We start from the raw sequence: 6,023 nt of genomic DNA on the forward strand, positions 1-6,023 counted from the left end.
ATATATATATATATATATATATATATATGTGTGTGTGTGTGTGTGTATATATATATATATATATATATATTTATTATTACATTTATTTCTAAATATATATATATATATATATATTATTTTTTTTTTTTTAAATATAAATTATTTAAAAATAATGATATTTTAAATTAATCCCTGCTTTGTTATTTTTGAGGTTTCTTTGTCTTTAGTTTTTTTTTTCCCCCTTTATTATAGTACATAAAGTAAAAAAAAAAAAAAAAAAACATCATCATTATTATTATTATTATTATTATTATTATTATTATTGTTCTCTTTTTTTTTTTTTTGGGTAATTGTTCTAAAAATAGGCTTTATTTCTTTTATTTAAATTTTAGGATGAAATATGGACCTATTTTGTGAGCTTCACTCATTCTATTTCTTAGACATTAACTGAATAAGAGTCGTAATGCAGCATTTACTTGTGGATTCTTACTGATTTTTTTGTTTTTTGTTTTTTTTCTCTCAAACGGTAGCCAGTGTCCATTTGTGTTTCTGTGGTTTGTATTTGAGGCGATGAATCTGAACACAGACTGTTTCCATCACACGTGTGCAGATGTGCATGTGTTCCTCACGGACAAAACTCTGATCTGAAATGGAGGGAACATCTGCATCATACTGAAAGCTCATGTGCTGATTTGGTTCTGCTGGAGCGCGTGTGGAGGAAGACGTTTGCTGTGATTTGTTCAGTGGCCTTATTTAATCTGTAAGGAGCAGCGACGCGTGTGGATTCCCTGAACTCTCCCGTGAACGTGTGTTTCCTGTTCCTGACAGAATGTGGAATGACGTCTCTTTCCGAGTTTGCGATCTGATCTCTGATGAGTGATTGACGTCGTCTTCTTTCACACTGGATCGGCGGCCTGTAGTTTCATGAAGCTCCTCCCGTCTGTCTCGTTTTGTCTTTTTGCAGCACAAAAATCCTCTTGTTCTTGCATCGGATCATCTCTCAGAGACGCTCGGCATGAAGCAGGACTTCAGTTTTGTGTTCTTTGGTTGCAGGTCGGTTGCAGTAGTTTTTGAGCCCATGGTCTGTCGTGGGGCGTTTCAGGAAGTGTGTAGCACATTCATACCACTGTATTAATTTATAAACTCATCTGGTTACTGTGAAACATTCTGTGCTTTGGTTTTGTCACTTTTCTTTCTTTCTCACGTTTGTGTGTTTTTGTCCCAGTGTAAACTATAGTGTTCAAAATGAAGATGTTTTTTCATAAGCAATAAATTAGTGTGGCTTGCAGTTTAGTTTTTATTTCTTTTTAGATAATAAATTAAGATGAAGAAATGTTTGCTGCTTGTTAGTGTTTTTCCCTCTGATATTAACAGTTCAGACAAACATGTAAATGTGCTCATCCTCAGACTGTCTGAGATTAGGATGAGTTTGTTTGTTCATCACATTTGTAGAAATGTGTCATTGCATCAGTGTCTCACCAGTGGATCCTCTGCAGTGAATGGGTGCCGTCAGAATGAGAGGTTGAAAACGTGCAACAACAATATTTATATTTATTCAGCAGATGCTGTTATTCAAACTGACTTACAAAAGAGGAACAAAAGCAGTTAGTCACCGAGTCTAGTCTTTATGTTAAGCGTCATGTAAGCGTTAGTTAATCTGGTTTACTGTGGTCTGGTCTAGCCGGCGGTGAGTCATGTGACGCTGCTGATGTTGAGTGTGTGTTTATATCACAGGTGTGTCATAGAGACGTTGAGTCAGTCAGTCACAGGTGTGTTTGTCAGCCGTTGGTTTGATCTCGGTGGTTTCACACTGTGTTTGTTGGTAAAGCAGGATCTGAAACATTAAACCGTGAGTCTGACATTTGCAAACACCACACGCAAAAACAACAGTGTGTCACTTTAAATTACTGTTCTTGTAGTGTCATTAATAGACTGTTACAGGTTTTGGTAATGTTTTAAATTGGTTCAGTTCTTAAAATTTAAAAAAAAAAATTTTTTTATACGTTGCTGGAAATTTAAATTTACAAGTTTGTTGTGTTTTTGTCAGTTTTTTTTATAATGTTTATATTATTTTTTATTATAATTATTGTAAATATTTCATAATTATTTATTATTATAATTATTTATTTAGTATTTCAACTTGAATCAAACCAAAAAGAAATGTTGCATTGGAAACTAGCTGTAAAAAAAAAGTTGTTGTTTTTTTTTTTTTTTTTTTTTTTTCAGTTAACTTTTAAATAAGTTCAGTAGCAGAGATGTTTTTGTTATGGTTTTAGTTTTTAAGAATAAAATCCCTGCTTCGAGACACAATGTAGGTTAACAGACAAACACAAAGACCTTCAGTGCACAGACCGTCAGATCTGGCTGTAATTGTGGATGAACATGGATTTACTCCAGACTTTAGTCATGAAACTCGAGTGTTTCCTCATATGGTAAGTGAAGGGATGTTTTAAAATCTTCTTAATATTGTTTGTCAAACAAAATATCATATGAGTGATGTTTATTTCATATGAGTTTCAAACTGTGAGATCTCTTTCTCTTTTAGGAATAAACAAATAAACATTGTGGGAGAAATGGAGAAGGCCTGCAGATTGATCTGAAGTTAAGTTGTCGCTCAAGAGGAACTGAATGCTGGATTGTAAGTACTGAACAACTTTACTAAAAAATATGAAGAGTTCAGATGCAAAACCAGCTAAAAGCCATCTCGGTCAAAAATGAGATAATGATAGTGAGTGAATGCTCTCGACACATATTATACGTCCATCAAATACTTTTATACTCACTACATTCCAGCCTCAGCACGATCAGATGTACCAGTACTTACATAGAAACCTACACAAAGTAGCCAGAAAGAAATGCTCATTTTAAAGAAAGACGTCAGATGGATTTAGAGGTTTTTGCATCTGAACTCTTCATATGTTAAAATCTGTGTTAAGAGTTTTCTTGCTGTAACTTTAGTAACAAGTGTTAGATCTGGGGCCAGTTGTGTAAACTTAACCTCTATGTTAAGACAGTGTCAACTAGCAGTTAACCAAAGGGTAATCGGTCATATTTTTTGCAATTAACTTAAACTAATCTACATTTTTCTGTAACTGAATTTAAAACATTATTACCAGTCCTAAAGAAAGAAATAGCTGACTAACTTTTTAAGACTTCACTCTTTAAAGTAAAGGTGATTTAAAAGGTTCTTCACAGTGATGCCATAAAAAAAACATTTTTGGTTCCACAAAAAAAAACATTCAGTCAAAGGTTCTTTAAAGAAGATCTTTTTTTAACCTTCTTTCGCCACAAAGAACCTTATGTAAAACAGAAAGGTTCTTCAGATGTTAAAGGTTCTTAATGGAACCATTTAAACAAAAAAAGTTTCTTCTGTGGCATCATGAAGCAGAATTTATTTTTAAGAGTGTAGTCTAAACCTTTTATGCGACCGGTCCCTGGATGGATGCAGATCTAAACTGACAAACTGCTCAATTTACTGGACCAGTTTGTCTCTCTTTTTTTTTTTTTTTTTGTTTGTTTGTTTTTTTTTAATTGATTCAGTGTTTTTCTAAAATATATTGCTTAAAATAAGATTGATGCTTTTGTATGAATGACATTTTTGAGGTTATGAGGTTAGAAATGCATCATTTCTCTTGAAGTGTTTAACAGCAGCTTCTGCTTCATGCTGTGATGAGTGTTTGCTGAGCGTTTAATGAACATTATCTCATTGTTTTTATGGGATGTTTGTACCAGTATCTGTCTGTGAACAGGTGTGAATGTGTGTGAATTTCATCCAGACAAACGAGCGTTTAGTTCTGCTGTGTTTGAAATGAACATGAGCGTGTTTGAGTTATTATTAATCAGAAAGAGGCAGTTCATGATGATCAATCAGACGTTCAGACTCTGCGTTTAGTGTTTATGACATGCTGATAAATCTGACATTTTGTTTCACTAGTAAATGTTTTAGGAACGTTTTGATATTTGTACTGGAAAACTGACAAAAATACTGAGAAAGAGCTTTATTTTTTTAATTGCAACACAAAAGGACATATGCTGAGGAATTGTGCTGTTTCAGTCAGTGAATGAGATTTTAAAAACACACAAACAGCATCATAATCTTCAATTCACAAACCATCAAATCTGGCTGTAATTGTGGATGAACATGGATTTACTCCAGACATTATTCATGAAACGGGTGCAAAACCAGGCCCTTTCCTCAAATGGTAAGTGAAAGCATGTTTTTAAATCTTCTTAATATCATTTGTCAAACTAAATATTATGAGAGTGTTTTTCACCGTTTCAAACTGTGTGATTTGTTCTGTTTTAGGAATAAACATTGTGGGAGAAACGAAATGAAGCTGTCGCTCGAGGAACAAATGTTGGGTTGTAAGTACTGAACAACTTTCTGCTGAAGATAAATGAGTTTTCTTGCTGTAATTTTGGTAAAAGTGTTTGATCTGGACTGACGCAGATCTAAACTGACAAACTGCTGAATTTACTTGACATTTTGGACCAGTTTGTGTCTTTAACATGTTTGATTGGTAATTTAGGTTTTTTTTTATAACATATATTACTATTACAAATGGAAACAATGAGATAATGTTCATCAAAAGCACAATAAAATACGACTTATTTCTAATTTCAGAAATCTCCATCTTCTCAAATGCATAAAAAATCTTTTGTAATAGTAATTGTAATTTGTAATTGTAATTTGGGTTTGTGATCATTAGAAAAATGCAGTTTGTGATGATCGTGCTGAATCACAATCAGACATTCAGACTCATCCTGTGCTCAAGGGTTTGCAACATGCTGATTTTTAGGTGCAACACCAAAGGAGATCTGTTGAGGAATTGTGCTGTTTCAACAGCATCATAACAATCTTCCGAAACTTCATGTGAAAACAAACGGACTGTTTCACTCTGATTAGAGCTCTGTGAGTGATGATGCCAGTGCTTTTGTGTGTGAACATGGATGTGATTGATAACAGACACAGACTCATTGATGACAGTAATGAAGGCTGTGAGGATGAGGCTCTGCGTGTAAACGGATCCATACTGTCGTCTGACGCGGGTTTGTAATAAACGCTGATGTTTAATTGCGCTGCTCTCCTCTGACCCTACGCTGATGAACAGATATTTATTGTTCAGCGATCAATAACGCTCACATCACCGTCTGATATTAGCATCCATGAACCTTTGACCTCCGTCATCATTCGTCTGCAGGCCTGTGATTGGCTGATCAGTGCTCGGCTGTTGCTACGGGTTACACACGTGAGCACATGTGATCAACACACGAGACTGATGTGATTTCACTGTCACTCTGTTAATGTGGATCATTATAAATGAACTCAACCAAAGCCATTTTTTACTTGAAATAAAATAATCATTAACTGAAAAAAATGTAAATGAGAGATGAAAAATGTAAATGTGAGGAAAAGTCAGAATTGTCATTTTTTTTCCCTCTAATCAGAAACAAGCTTTCATTCTAATCAGTCTGATGTGTTTAAATTATTCTGTGGCCTTTTTTATTAATTCATTAATTCTGTTAACGAACAGGGAAGCTGCAGACAGAAGTGCTGCTGATCTTCAGAGGAAGTGAACGCCGCTGTCGTCACCAAGCAGGAAATGACCGTGTGTGTCTGTGATCTCAGACAGGAAGCAGCGCAGGCCTCTCTCTTACCCAACGTCCTGTGAGCTGATAGAGAAGAGGAAGTGGGAAGGAAAGAGGAAGCAGCATCCATGTGACGCATCACATCCTGTCTATCTGACTGCCTGCTGGCGTCACGTGAGGGGTTTTCTCTCACACACACACGTGTTGTGTTTCCATGTTTTCCATAGGTGTAATGGTTTTTACACTGTACAAACTGTATTTTCTGTTGCCCTACACATAACCTAGCCCTCACAGGAGACTGTGCACACTTTAACTTTCTCAAAAAAACTCATTCTGCATGATTTATAAGACTGTTTCTTCATAGGGACCTAAAAAACAAGGTCAAAAGTTACTGGTATTACTATCCTTGTAACGTCCCCATAACGTGATAAATACCAGGTACACACACACACACA

At 35.1% G+C, this 6,023-nt stretch overlaps 1 long non-coding RNA gene across 1 annotated transcript; it reads left to right on the top strand.

The window, feature by feature from the left end:
- Positions 1-2,187: 2,187 nt before the first annotated feature.
- LOC127151789 (uncharacterized) lies at positions 2,188-6,023 on the top strand. The gene is made up of 3 exons (XR_007824963.1): positions 2,188-2,411; positions 2,525-2,617; positions 4,004-6,023. It is a non-coding gene; the product is annotated as an uncharacterized LOC127151789 (long non-coding RNA).

The sequence above is a fragment of the Labeo rohita genome, chromosome 2 (assembly GCF_022985175.1).
Source record: "Labeo rohita strain BAU-BD-2019 chromosome 2, IGBB_LRoh.1.0, whole genome shotgun sequence".
Taxonomy (NCBI): Eukaryota; Metazoa; Chordata; class Actinopteri; order Cypriniformes; family Cyprinidae; genus Labeo; species Labeo rohita.